Source organism: Pezoporus flaviventris, unplaced genomic scaffold, assembly GCF_033815535.1.
Source record: "Pezoporus flaviventris isolate CSIRO_AGI_PZ_B2104156 unplaced genomic scaffold, CSIRO_AGI_Pfla_v1 ptg000023l, whole genome shotgun sequence".
In the NCBI taxonomy this organism is placed as follows: Eukaryota; Metazoa; Chordata; class Aves; order Psittaciformes; family Psittacidae; genus Pezoporus; species Pezoporus flaviventris.
The window spans coordinates 20,077,374-20,092,707 of record NW_026892571.1 but is presented as its reverse complement, the minus strand read 5'-3'; the positions used below and the strand labels follow the sequence as shown (position 1 = coordinate 20,092,707).

Sequence of the window (15,334 nt, the reverse complement as noted above, 5' to 3'; positions counted from 1 at the left end):
TTGTACGTACACACACTCACCCCAATAAGCTTCTATTCCTAACAATATCCCTGTCAAGCAAGAAATGGAAAATGCTGTAAACCCACTCAGACCTATTTTGCACAGACTGAGCTAATCTGGACAAAATGTAACATATAAGGAGGACACATTTCATAACACAAACAAGTGGACAGCTTCAAGCAGGGAGCTCTTGTTCAGCCTAATGCAGATGTCAGTTAATTAGAGAAGAAGGTTGTATCATTAGCAGCCAAATCGATATAAAAGGAATTAAGAGCTGGCCAGCGAGCTCCCCTGCTCTGCAGCACAGCACCCGGGGCTCTGTTCAGCTACAATTCAATACACATTAGCAGACAATCAGTGTAGTCTTGTATGGGGATGTCTTCTTGAAATACTTTAATTGGACTCTCTAGTGTTATCAGTGCTAAACAAGATGTCAGATTAATTCAGAAGCCTGCCCAAATGGGACTGGCAGCCCACAGTCTGGAGAAGCCACATTTAGTTCTATTAAAACTTCACTGGTTTTCCAACATGTATTAATAGCACTATTTTCACAGTTATCTTAAGAAAGAGTGACTGAAAATCATCTTTCTTTACATACAGATGCTCCATCCTGTAAAACTCAGCTGCCTCCATACCAGCAACAGCAGATCCACCCCTTTTTGCAGCTTCAGTCCTAGGCTTCATTAATCACAAACCTACCAGTCACACTACAGCTACACTTTCACTCTGAATTTATAACCTCTATAGATAATACAAATTGACATTAAAATCAGGAAGGGTAAAACATTCAACTGACAACTCCTGTAACTAGTATGAAACTTGACATGGCAATATTATATGTAGCAGCATAAACTTTTCATGACAAAAATTTAAACTACTTTCCATCCTGTGTATTCCCTATGTAAAACTGCAATACTGTCTTATCACCTAACCGGAAGTTATTTTTACTTATACTGCATTTCACCTTTGTTTTAAAGGAAGCATACAGCATCTACATTACAAATTTCCTGCTCAACAGAGTGGATGCTACAAACCAAAGCTGAACGTTTTATCTAACGAGATAAGAAACAAGTAGATCTATAAGAGAACAGTACAAAGAAAAATAAGGACCATGTTCATGTTACACAGATGTGTAGAACCTAGGGCTTTGACATTTCACACAGAAGAGAAGCAAACATTAGCTATATCTAAAATGACACAGAATATTTAAATACTTTCTGACAGAAATTTAAATTCCGTAACTGATGAGGAACAGGCAGTACTGCAGATAGTACTGACTGACACTACAGTCTAACATCAGAGATTACAGCAGCCACAACATGCCAAGGAAAACTAATGTCTGTAAGGCGGAAACTGGCAGTAACATGGAACTTACATTAATCCTGTTTAGATGAGTAAGCATGACAGCATGCAACACTATAGCAGACTGAGAAACACATTATCAGAGATATTACAGAATACAAAAATCAGAAACAAAAATGAACTTGGGAACTTTAACTACACATGAGAAACAGTAAGTGCATTCAAAACAGAAGTGCCCAGTGTCCTGGTCAACTTCTGGTCATCACAGAAGCAGAGACCCCTTCAGAAAGCAATGAGTCCTGATGGTGCCCCTTTCACTATAGAGTGTAAAACAGTTTTCACAGTGTGGCTTCTACAACCCAATTCTAAAAGTTCTGGAAGAGACAAAGACATGACCACAGTTCTGGTGTCCTACCTCCCTTCTGTTCATGACAGCACACAACAGGAAGACAGTTCAGAGTACAATGCTTTTTTTCCATGATTTGGATACTGCAGGTCTTGTTACAAAAGATTCCACTAGGGCAGCCCATCTACACACTACCATTTTGTCAAAAGAAGTGATAAAAAACCGTCTCCAGCTCTAGTAATGCTCTAAGCAATAATCTGCTCCCCCCGAATGAAATTCTTCCAACCAGATCAGTTCCTTTGCTCCATTTTGTGCACCTTGAAAAGCTCAAGTGTTACAAAGAAAATGGATTCTTGACAGCACACAGTCCTGCAAAGGACTTAAGCATAAGTGAACATGACAAATGACTTGAACATGATGTCTTTTCTCCAAATACTGCATGTCACAGTATTGAGAAGACAGCCTGAGTTAATGAAAAATCTTCATATCCCCCCTTCAGAACACCCTCATTCTAAGACTCTCTAAACCTTAATGCTTTAATTAACCTTTTATTGTTTAAAGGTTATTTCAATACTTATATTCTTAAAATACAGGCCTCTATTTACTTATTCTATATGTCCCCCATTCCCAGGAGTTTATTGGAGGACCTTATTATACAGGGTTTTTTCTCATATTTCACTTTAATCATAAAAAGGAAGATATCTGAAAGGGGCCTAAAAGGATGCCGCAGAGGGACTCTTCATCAGGGACTGTAGCAATAGGACAAGGTGTGATGGGTTTAAACTGAGACAGGGGAAGTCCAGGTTAGATATAAGGAAGAAGTTCTTCCCTGAGGCGCTGGCACAGGTTGCCCAGAGAAGCTGTGGCTGCCCCATCCCTGCCAGTGTTCAAGGCCAGTTGGACACAGGGGCTTCAAGCAACCTGCTGTAGTGGAAGGGGTCCCTGCCCATGGCAGGGGGTTGGAACTGGATGATCTTAAGGTCCTTTCTAACCCAAACCATTCTATGATTCTATAATAATTGACAACAATGGATGCATCTAAAAGAAATCAAACTCTTCCCTCCTCTTTTCTCATACTAAGTCTCCATTCCTTCACGCTTAAAAGAGAACACAAAGTTTGCCTCTATTTTAAAGTGTCTTCAACCAAAGGTCATCTTGATACTGGTAATTGTGCAAAAGTATTCACACTGTAGCCTAGGTAAGTATCTGCAGGTGATAAAAGTTCTAACTTTGGATTACAACTACTTCATGCTTTCAGTTGGTTTAATATACTGGTTTCAAGATTTCTGGATACCACAGCCTATCCAAACTTTACCTAAATCTGTCCTATTGCCCCACCCTTACACAATACTTACTAATTTTATTTCTAAAAGACTAATCTCAGAATACATGCTCTTTCACACAGTATCACTGTCCACCAGACTTAATTTTATGTGTGGGATTAACATAGTAAATGAAACGAGTGATTTCATGGTCAATAAGAAGCAGAAAGGTTTCATAAGGAAAGCCCAAATACTGGAAAACAGAAAATATGAAGGGTCATTCAGGGTCTGAAGAGAATATATGAATTACTGTGTAACATGAAATAAAAAGAGGTGATTTTGATTGGACTTTCTGAAGTCAGTGTACAGAACTGCATCTCTTTTAATAAGTAAAATGTTCCTGAAGCTAAGGATCATCAGTGCTCACTGCACAATGTGATGTCTGGAGGAGTTTTCAGGTAGAAAAAAGAGACAGCCTATTCTAGGAAGAAAACTGACATTCACTCCCTGCGCAGCACCCTACTGCGTGTGAACTTGAAGGTATTGCTCAATCAATCCCAGCTACTGGTTTTAAAATTTATGCCCCTGAAAAATGCAATGCAAAGATCAGCTTCTCCTCATGCAACTTCTATAAAGACAAAGTGCGTAACTGCCCCACAACATAAATACGCACCATGGTAAATCTCCAGCTGACAAGCAGCACATTCACCCAAGTTCTCTCCATCAAAAAACCTCAAACCATGGAGGAGGAGGGAGGGGGAGGAAAAGAGGAGATTAAAAAAATAGTCCTTCTAGGGAACCATAAAAGTATTTTAACAGACAACACACTATAACAAAGTGTATTAAGGAGGTGTCATGCCTAGCAAGAACTGGTTATCAATTCATGAAACACACACTGACACAAAGAATTGAATTATAACCTCCGACTGCAGACTTCTGTAGTATTTGTCAGATTTGCCTTTTAAATAACCGTACCCCAAACTCTTCACCATGGGCCACCACAATTGATTGCTTTTGGATGTACAGTCCAAAAAACAAGTCACATTATAATAATTCTGAAGGTTGTATCAATGTAATCTACGTAGCTTTCAAATGTTATACAGCACTTTCCTACTGTGTCCTGAAAAAACATGAAGCCATTATTTCTACCCAGTAATAAATCATCTAAGCACTGTAGTACTTTCTATAATGGAAAAGCTACACACTGTATCTTCCATTACCTTCCAGTTTAATTAAATGTTCTTCAAATAAATCTTACGCTTACGCTCTCGTGACATGCTACCAGTGCTGACTTCTCCATTTATAAACTGGCTGGACTCAGGCCAAGCATCCTTGCTTATCATACCTGTCACTCACAGAAAACTCCAGACTCTTAGGAACAGTCCTCTTGGGGTCCTTCTTTGCTAGTTACTAATTTGATATGTCTGTAGACTGAATTAATTATATGAGCTAGGTACCAACAGACTTCTTTTAGCTTGCTTGTTTAGAGCAGCCAAGAGGTTGAAGAAGGACAGGACACCAACATTCCTAGAAGTGAAACTACTAGAAAAAGTCTGCTTCTAAGCAGAAATACAGGCACTTGATTTAGTTTCAGTTTTCAATTAGGCAGAAAGCATTGGTTCAGGGAGCATGAAATGCCTTCTCTTTGCCTCTGAATATAGAATCTTCTTACTTATCTACCCTGACATTATAATAGCAGTATAGGAAGATGACTTTGGACAATTTTAAAACATGAGTATCCTTCAAATGGCTATGCATTTCTAGTCCACTGAAACATCACAGTGACCTGAATGTGCACAAGTCCATGGGTCCTAATGGAATCCATCCACGAGCCCTGAAGGAGCTGGCAAATGAAGTTGCTAAGCCACTGTCCATCATATATGAAAAATCATGGCAGTCAGGTGTTCAAGGCCAGGTTGGGCAGAGCCTTGGGCGACATGGTCTAGTGTTAGGCATCCCTGCTCACGGCAGGGGGACTGGAACCAGGTGATCTTAAGGTCCTTTCCAACCCAAACGATTCTACGATTCTATGATTTAAGCTAACCTGTTTTAGTTGAAATAAATAAGAGGAGAATGTATGTGCAAATGTCATCCTTCAGCACATACCAGTGTCTGAGTTAAACTGAAGTTCCTTAATACCCCAACTTCTGTTGACCTGTGGAAAATTAACTGGAAACAAGCAATGCTGTACAAGTCACTATTAAGACCTTCTAACCCATTATAACATATCTAGCAGCAGACAACTTAGATGTACAAAATTCTGTTTCAGAGTGGCATTATTCTCAATTAAAGAAAATAAAGTCAATTATGTGCAGAACATACTTTACTAATATTTAACTTCGTTTTCCTCAGGATGTCTAATACGATACACTGTTACATGAAGGAAATAAATTTTGTCTTTGTATTTGATCCACTGACAGCAGAAATCCCTTTTGTAGCAATTTATCAACACAACAGAAATCTACATGGGCACTATTTCATCTTCCCTCAGAATCAGTACAGCTCAGTTAACAAGCCACGGATTTCAATTGAATTACCACAGGTAATAAAAGCCCGTAATCTGGCGTTGATGTTTACTTGGATATTCACAATGTCCTCAGACATTCTTCACTTGAGCAAGGCTTACAAATCATTACGTTAAAGTGAAATTTGAGAAGTCATCACACCTATGCTGAAAAGTTAATTAAAATTCATTTTATCACTACCACAGTAGCACCTAACCTGCTAAAAAAAAAAATAAACAAAAAATTTTAAATGTCATTTAACACCAAGCCTATGAAGCTGAAAGAAAATTAACACATGCACCAATGTATGCTGAAAGTATGAAATGTATGCACCAGGCTGAAAGCTACTTTGCAGATAAGGGCCTGGGAGTCCTGGTGGACACCAAGCCAAACAGAAGCCAGTAGTGTGCCCTTGCCTTCATTAGCTCCACAGAAACTGTAACACAGAAAACAGCCACAACATTCTTTTGCTGAAGAGAAGCTGGTTTTACAGGAGCTATTTAAAGAACTGTTTTTTTTTTCTTAATGAAGCATGCAGAAATCATTAACACTGAGGTTCAAAAGAATATCAAATACTGTGTTTTATTTAAAAAGATCAAGTTGATAATGACACCCTTCCTGTTAAATATAGCCTCTCAGTAAGACAGATGCAAAACAGAAAGGCTACTAAGCATTCTGATTTTGTGATACACTGAGCATCAGTACATCAATCAGTGCATTACAATCAGGAGGAGCTGTGAGTACTGGTCATTGATTTATTTTGTAAGGTCAAAGTCACTGCTTCAATTTGTGTAAAATGCTGCTGCCTCAGAAGCAGCCATAAAGGATTGCTGATCACCATAAACCATCCTCCTCTCTTCTCAAATGGAAAATATAGCGAAAAGCTGTGGGGGGGAACGCCTGGACAGACCGAATATCAGTACGGGTTTGCAGAAATTTTTAGTTTCCTGACAGTAAAAACCTGCACTCACTTGCTCAGTAACAAAGCTCTGACACACAAGGAAACTACCAGCAGCTTTGACCTGTTTTACATCCATGCTCAGTTCATAGGGGGAGGGGAGAAGAATTCAATCATTGAACGTTATTAGTTTCTACTTCTTCCTGCCGAAACCTTCAACAGTAATGAAGGGTGCGGTTCTGCCTTCCCACATTCACTTCCGTCATTCTCACGCTGACTCCAGTGGCCCCGCAAAAAAAGAGCAATGGATTTTCCTTCCAATTAGCTCTTTCATTATCATCTATGTGTACAATCATTAGCATCAAAACAAGGATGGAAGGTACAGGACTCACCTTTTCAGCATACAGGAAAGACTTACGTTAGACAGCAATGCCAGTGGAACCAGAGGCTCTAGTATCTCAGTACTGACTGGACTGCTCATCAACCACAGATTCCTATTGCTCATGTGCAAGATGAAGACCATCACTCAGTATATTGTCTCCAGTCTCTCTACTCCTCAGTGACTTCCAGAATGCATTATCAGCACACTAAACACGATCCAATCAAATTAATCTAGTTCTTAGAAGTCAGTCTAATCATAATTTTTGAAGACTGGTTGAAACAACTGCCACGGTCTCTTGAAAAGGCAAGTCTGTTCTCCACTAAGTCAGGAACCACAGTTTAGCAAGAGTCTGAAGGCTCTTGAATAACAGAATCCTGAAGAACCTGCATGGTTCTTTACAGTTTTACTGTGATATCTAGGGGTCCTGGTGGGCAATATGCTATGCAAATGATGCATGCTGGTTTCCCCAGAGCACCTGGCCTATTTATGCATGCATAGCTGATACTACTTTCAAATTCATCAGAAGCTGCAATTGAATATAATCTCCAAAACAGAAAATACATGGCATGAGTCAATGGATTTCTCAGATATAAAGAAGTGATTCAGGCACAGTAAACACTTTTGCTGCGTGACTCCAGGGTCCTCAGAGGCATTTTATATCACTTAATCTCAATTTACCTCCCGGGAAAGCAATTCAGATCTGATCAAGAAGGAGTGGAAAAAAGACGTTACTGACAACACAAAAAAGCCTACTCTGATGTCATGATGCTGTATTACTTGAATCACAGGCAGATTTCCTGGAATTCAGTTTTGAAGTGGGAAAGCAGATGATAAATAGTATTGATAGAAGAACAGCCACCTACTGGGAGTAAAAGGAGAAATTATTTCAGATGACAATTAAGTTGTTATTACAGCTGAAAGTTAAAGAAGCTGAAAGTTAAAGCAGCTTTCCAAAGTGTACCTTAACATGTTATTTAGGTTCAAAATGTTCCCCATCCCAATTTTGCACATACTGCAAAGAATACAACAGTTCTAACTTGCTCACAGTAGCTTCTGGGTCACAAGACTGTTTTCTATCTCCTTACTTGCAAAAAAGACAATTTACTGTAAACTCACAGATGCCATTACCTGTTCTGATGCAGTTGTTCCAGCACCACCTTTACACAGCAGCACTGACAGAAGTAGCTGTCAGTACTCTGTTACATTATTTTAAGACACTTTTTTCACTATGCTACACAGCATTCCACACAAGGAAATCCAGTGCTTCCTGTGGAGTGGGAATATTATTTGGTTGCCCAAAGCTAGCAGTCTGTGAAAATGAATCAAGAACAAATCACAAGGATTGTTGCAGTGACATGCAAAGGCCTATGCAGTTCTAACAAAACTGAGAATTATTATTAGAGAGATTACCTTACACATAAAATACTTTAATCACAAAATGAACAGCCTGAAGAAACCCAAGGCTTAATAGTGTTTGGAAAAGATGCCCAAAATGTCTATAGCAATCCATCATTATAAAACCAATGCTTTCAAATAATCCTGCCATGATCAGGATACAAGAACACATACATTTCTGCACTTATACAGATCTCTATGAATAAATCATATGAGGAAAAAATAGTTTTTCCTACCAAACCACTGGGTCAACTCCAGCCCGGAGCTGTTTCAATTTGACTGCCAGTTGGTTCCTCTTCTACTCCGTAAGCCCCAGCACACAGAAGTTCACACTACAAAACCCTTCACAGCTAGCACTGCCTTCTCACTAGCAGATGAAACACATGGATTCCAAACCATGCAAACTAAGCCCAAACTGCTGCTGCAAAGGACAGTCCCATTCTTCCCATAAACTCTTGTAGCCCTTTTGCCACCCAAGGGAGCAGTCCCATTGTCAGCCCACAAGCTGGACAAGGTGAGTCAGATGAAAGCTGAAGCACTCTTTCACCCAAGATCTTTTCAAAACCAGATCAGTTTCCTAATCTAGTTGATCATGTAATGGCATAAGTGCTACCACCAGTATGACAGAAGTATTTGGAAAAAGCTGCCTCAAGAGGGTGAAGAAGGATCAGGAAACTGCAGTCTGAGCAACGTACCTGTCACTTAAACCCTGATGAAAAACAGTAAACAATTGTTACAGTGAATGATACTATTCTATCATGTTTGTAACAGGCAGTTATAAATTTCCCCTGCAGTATACTGTATCACCACCTGTCACCTATGGGCAAAGCTGTGTCAAACAGCCCGTTCTGCGCTCACTGCTCATGGTGACTTGCTCTCAGCACAGCAGATGTTGGAGACTGTCCTGGCCAGCACTATGGCTGTGGATCACAATGCGCCTTTGTCACATGAGATATCCTGCAGTCAATTCCCTGTTCTTGTTATGCAGCAGGCATGATTTACAAGATTAGCAACTGGTATATACAAGACAAGGTGTGGGGGGGGACGATGATGGGGGGATGCAAAATTACAAACTGAAGATGGAAAAGCCATATTAAAACCCACCCTTTCCATTCTGTCCAAATATTCCAAACACTGACACCTGTTTTTTTTCAGTGCATTCAGTGTCTATTTTTGCCCCAACAAGATCATTTTGGAACTGAACTACAATTACATTTGGTAAAGTTGGTAAAGCTTAGACTTCCATACACTGAAGTTAAACCACTTGTGGTTCTCAAGCTGCACCACTTACCCAGGGAGGCTGGCCTAAAAAAAAGAAAAAAAAAAAAAAAAAAAGGTGTCACTTTTATTCCCAGTGAATTTACTTTGGTCTTAGATATTCCCAGCTTATTAGTTTTTTGATTAGGGGGAACCCCCCCAACATTATAAAGGAACGGATGTTTGTCTGCCTAAGCGTGGACTTAAGTCTTGCAAAAAACACAAAGGAAATATCAAGTAAAGTTCTGGGACAAGTGTTCGGCACTTTAATAATCTCGCTACAGTTAAATCACAAAAACAGACCTTCCATTAACATCAGAGGTTACAAGACAGCTATTCTAGGCCAGGAGTTTATCTGCAATTAAGAACCTTTTACAAATGCAAAGAGGAAAGTCTGAGTATGAACAGGCATTTCAGTCACTTTCTAATGAAGCTGCACATCAATTTATTGCTCCAACCAGCTGATTCCTGCAAGAATCTACATACTGATTCTGAACTTGCATTATCTATAAGTTGTACCTATTTGTGCTGCCTAATGTGAGGACAATACAGTTCAAAGAGTTCACTGAACATGCTGGTTAGAATACATCCTGGAGGGTCAGATAAATCAAACTCTTTGTGAACTTTGTTCCAACCAGTTACAGAAATTTGGCAAGAACCCATCGAGTTCTCACAGAGAAAGGATTTTCTTTAAAAATCTGCTGTTGTCACACCAAGACTTTCCAAGATATGATTTTGCAAAAGGCAGGAACTGTTCAAAGATCTTCCGTCAGTGTTAGTGGCAATCTCTGAATTGGTACCACGTGGTAACCTGTGCCTTGTCTTGAAAAAAGAGAAACATCCTGGCCACTACATGGACAGCATACATATGCACATATATCAAAATTCATAGTTCTAAATAAGTTACCTTCAAATTTCACTTGAAGTAGGACAATTCAAGTAGCCACAAATCAACTAAAGGATAGCCGGTTTAAGAAGATTCATACTACTACTTTATTATTTTTAAACCAAAGGTCACTTAAGGAGATCTGGCATAATGTACACATGGAACCCAGACAGAAATGTAACTCTCATTTCTGGAAGGAAGAATACTATTAGAAAGAAGAAATACAAAAGGATGCTTGAAAGAAAAGCTCATCTCCATGGGATTAGAAGTACACAAGAGTCACCCTAAACAAATAGAATTAATTCCATTCTCACTCAGGAACTCAGTAACTGTGTCACAGAGCTGACACAAATTCATGGGTAACCTTTTTGCCTTCTGACAGGCAATCTCCCACCTTTGAGGCTATCCACAGTTGGTGAGAATTTATTCCTCAGTCTTGCTGTAAATTAAGTACAAATGGTTTCTCTCACAGCTTAGGGTCACATAGTTTCCAAGCTCTAACCTTAATGACGTGCTGGCAGAAGGTACAAGCAAACAGAGGGGTTGCAGTAACTGTGCTAAATAGAGAATACAACCAACAGTAGAAAATTTCTCAGTGTAAAATTATACAAGAACCTGTAATCACAGCTTTACATATATATAGCTTAAAATCATTTGCATATACATAGCTTAAAATCATAACTGTTTTTTAAGCAAGTTTAAAAGCACAGTTTGATAGTATCATGATAAAGAAGTTGAACCCAGAGAATGCAGAAGTCTGGATTTCCTCTGTCAACACATGAAATTCCCTGTATTGGGAAGACACTTGACTTGGTAGAGGCCACTTACACAGATTTCACTGGGCATTAGCTGTACAGCTGAAAATTTTAACTTTGGGGGAAAAAAAAAACAACAAAACAGAAAAAAAAGAAAAACCAACTTTTAAAGTCTACACAAGCCATTTGTACAATGAACACAATTCCCCCCCATTCTGACCTTCACTGCTTTTGTCACCGTGTTTCTATGTTCTGGTACTAGAGACAGTCTCACCCTGGTAGCTCTGCAGTGACATGGTGAACAACCTCCTGCTCTTCCAACAGCACCAGTTAGGACAGGCAAGTTAATCTGGATTTCCCAAAGATGTTACCAGGTTTCCTGCAGTGGATTTAATTAGGCCCCTGCTCTAAAAGCCAGCCCTGGGTGTCACTTAAAATATGCATCTCTTAAACAACGGACTGACAGGAAGAATGATGAGTTCTCATTATGAAGCAAGTCTAGAGCAATTGAATTACTGGACTCTAGCTATCAGTAAGTGCCCTTTTGTCCTTTTCTTATGCCTGTAAGACAGAGCCCAAAGCGCCACCTTCTGCTGAATAGCGGGAGCCACAAAACCCAATTTCAGCAGCTGGTGACCTACTGCAGTGATAGATATTCACACACTCAAATCCATCTGGTTAGGCACCAAAAAATGAACATGTTTTCTCACTGAGAAGCTCAGTATGTCAGAGCTTTCTGAGCTCCTGCTCTTCCAGCAGAACAATCATATGAACAGCTAGAGCAGTGCTGCCCCAGTGGCACACATCAGGAACCTGACATAAAGGATATGTTACTTAGATTTCAGCAAGCGTCCGACTAAGTAGAACTTTGTGCATTCTTGCAGAAGGCTCCATATTTCCTTTTGAAATCTCACAGAGCGCCTGAAGCATATCGTCACAGCTTCCAGAAGGAAAATAGCATGCAGTAGTCAGCGGGCCCAAAAGATGGACAGACTAACAAAATGACTTCACAGGCCTCACATACATCAAAATAATTTACAAAAAAAACACCCCAAACAAAAAACCAGTCATTGTATGATTGCAAAATATGAACATCCTTAAGTTAAAACAATGTAATTATCGAACAAACATCAAATGCAAATTTAGGAGTACAGAACAGCCCGCTCTAACAGCTGATACCCAAGTATGTATAAAAATACCCATGTACTAATGAGACTGTAAAGACAACAAAAGTTTATCTTCAGATCAAAAACCAAAACCTGAGTCTCTGTTCATCTGTATTTGGGGACAGGGCAAGGAGAGGGAATGGGGAATGAGTCAGGCATTTTGTGTATTAACTAGACCCATCTTTGTAGTAACAGGAATAACAAAGAATTTTTTATTGGCATTTTGGATATATGGGCTGGCAGAGTAAGAGAAGTATTTTCTATTACAGCTTCAACCAAACTTGTAACATATGGCTAAAATTAAGACAGAAAAAAAAACATGAAATACTAAAATCAGACTTCAAACAATGGAACAGTTTGCTTTGTCTATTTGAAAGACCAAAAAACCTATAAATAACCCATTATTTCCCAAATAAACTGGGCTGTTCCTATTGCTGTCAACCTTTGTAGGACAACCTTGATTTCAGCAGACTGCTCCAGATCAACAGTCTGGAGACTGCTCCAGAACAACACAGTCACAACCTAGAAACTGTCACAATAATCAACAAACCGAAAGCTGGTGGTAACCTTAGAATTTAAACTGAATTCAGTGTTAGAGGAAGTAGTGACATTAGTAGCTCACAAAACCACAACTAAGCCAAAACCTTTCTTTGTGATACAAAAGAATCAAGTAGGGAGACATGGTGCTAATCAGTGACACTTATTGCCAACAGACTTGCGGCAGATTCAAACACTAGATCCTCTGATTCAAGTCACTTCTGTAATAAAAGAAGTGATAGTGAAGGCTACTTTCATGATACAGACAATATACTTCCCTTACCATCAGAAAAAGAGAAAAAAAAGAACCTGCAAGTGGTGTACAAAATGAGTTTTAACAGTATTCTTTCCTAATTCCTCTTTTAAAAGAGAGTTAAAGCTGACATTCTGATACTGGAAAGAGCACAATGGTGTAGTATTATTTTTCTGAAAAAGCCTAAAAAGTTGTGGAGCAAAATGATCTCAAAACAAGCGCTTAAATTTCTGTACTATTAGAAAAAAAAATCAAAACAAAAAAACAACCAAACAAACAAACAAAAAAAACACCCCAAGAGTTAAATCCCATTCCACTGTAATTCCAGTTAAGTACCCAAAGCATCACAGGGAAAAATGCCACAAGAAAATAAACAAATGACAAAATTAAAAAGATGATACTGGTTTAAAAGTACAAGCTTGAGTGAGTGGTATTAGGACTAATTCTACTTCGTGTTTTTAAATTATGATGTTCAGCACAGGAGGTAGGCAGTGAAACTTTCAAATGAGACTAAATTAGGAGGTGTTATCAACACAGAGGCAAATTGAAATACTCCATTAAGAAACAATCAGATGACCCTGAAGACTAGAACCCCGAGGACGACCCTACTAATGGTACTTCTGCTATCGGCTGAGAACTGATCAACTAGAAACAAGAAAGGCCCCTGTTTCTTTATCTCAGAATGATTATGATGCTGCAGTGCTATTTGCCTTGCCTCCCCAGCTTTCATCCAACAGCAGGCATCGCCAGTCTAAGACTCAAGCCAGATAAATTTTGATTACATAAAGAAAAGGGAAAATTCAAACACTAAGTCAGAAATGGGTGAGATTTTCAGCTGTGCTGAACGGGAAGGGCCCTCCCGAAAGTGTCCTTACGGCACAAACCGCTGCTCAGACTCCACCAAAGGATCTCTCTTCCAGTCTTCTCCAGTCCTTTTTCCTCCTCACTGCAGCGTCAACACACCACAGTGCTGGTCCTCAGTCTCCAGCACTGAGTATAGACACCTGTTAAAGAAAGGCAAGGATGTACCTCAGTGAAAGGCAAAAAGCCCACACAGTTAATAACGTTCGGCATGTCAAAGGCTAGGGCAAACTCTGTAAGAATGAAGAAAGGCAAAGTACAGAAAAGAGGAGCGGGGAGGCCGGCATCAAGGTACCCCCTGCCCCTCCAGAAAGGAAAGGAGCATTGGGAGCCCCTCCACTTCGTGTAACCCAGCCCACCTCGTTGCACTGGAAACCCCCTCTCCGTCCCACGGGACATACTTCCCGCCGACACCTCGAGCCCTGGAAACCGCACCGGGAGTGCGCACTTCTCGGGAAGGAGTAGGGCCGGAACCCGGAACCGCTCCTCAGACGGGGCGCCAAACTTCCACGGGAGCCGAAGAGAGGCGGAGAGCGCCGACCCGAGGAGGAAAGAGCCGAGCAGGAAAGCGACGAACCGAGACGAGGGCGGTCTGACAGAGCCAGAGGGCAGAGACGCAAAGAGCTGAGGAGGGCAGGCCGGACAGAGCCTACACGGAAAGAGCCGAAGCGGACACAGGAGTGAAGTAGGCACTTAAGATTTCCAGGCCTATGGCTAGCAGAAGGCAAAAAGAGCATGGTCCTCTTGTTTTATAAACACTTTATCCCAGCCGGTCCAAAAGCAGATCTGGCATCAACTGCGAAAGAAATCCCCTGCCTCCCCTTCCTAATCACGTGGCCAACTACACATGCAGTGCCTGATCTGCATTTGAACAAGAATTTGTACTGGGACATTATACACAGTTCCAACGTTTATCAAGATCATTTATTAATACTGTGTGGGAGGAATGATTTTCTTTTAATCAACAAACACAAAACGTCGTCAAAAGAGGTCTTTCCTTTGTTCTTTTGTACAATATTATCCTTCGTAAACTGACACGTGAAACGACACACTTCAGGAGAGACAAGAGCAGACCTCTAACCTCTTCTGACAGGTAACCTTCAGTTGCATTTAGATAAGAAATTTTATTTTAACGTAAAAAAAAAAAACAACAAAAAAACAAAGCAAAACAAAAAACAACAACAAAAAAAAAAAACAAAAACAAAAACAAGGCGGACAGAGCCGAGTCGGAAAGAACCGAGGCTGACGGAGTCGGACAGATTCGAATAGAAAAGCGCCTGATAGCGCCGAGGCGTAAACAGCCTAGGTGGACTAGCGAGGCAGACAGCACCGAGCTGAGCCGGACCGGCCGGAGCTTATTGAGGCGCTGCACCCATAGCAACGGGCGGAACGAGCCTGACCCCGCGTCTTTCGCTCCCCCTTCAGCCTGGCTCGGTGCCGGAGCGCAGCTGTACCGGCGATGGCGAGTCAGAGCACCAGTTAGGCAGTCAGAGCACCAGTTAGGCAGTCAGAGCACCAGTTAGGCAGTCA

General features: G+C 40.5%; 1 long non-coding RNA gene across 1 annotated transcript; it reads right to left on the bottom strand.

Moving 5' to 3' along the window:
* Window positions 1-5,215: 5,215 nt before the first annotated feature.
* Window positions 5,216-8,851, bottom strand: LOC133271231 (uncharacterized). The gene is made up of 2 exons (XR_009744043.1): window positions 7,656-8,851; window positions 5,216-7,556 (listed from the first exon to the last, which is right to left on the bottom strand). It is a non-coding gene; the product is annotated as an uncharacterized LOC133271231 (long non-coding RNA).
* Between the last annotated feature and the right edge of the window lie 6,483 nt (window positions 8,852-15,334).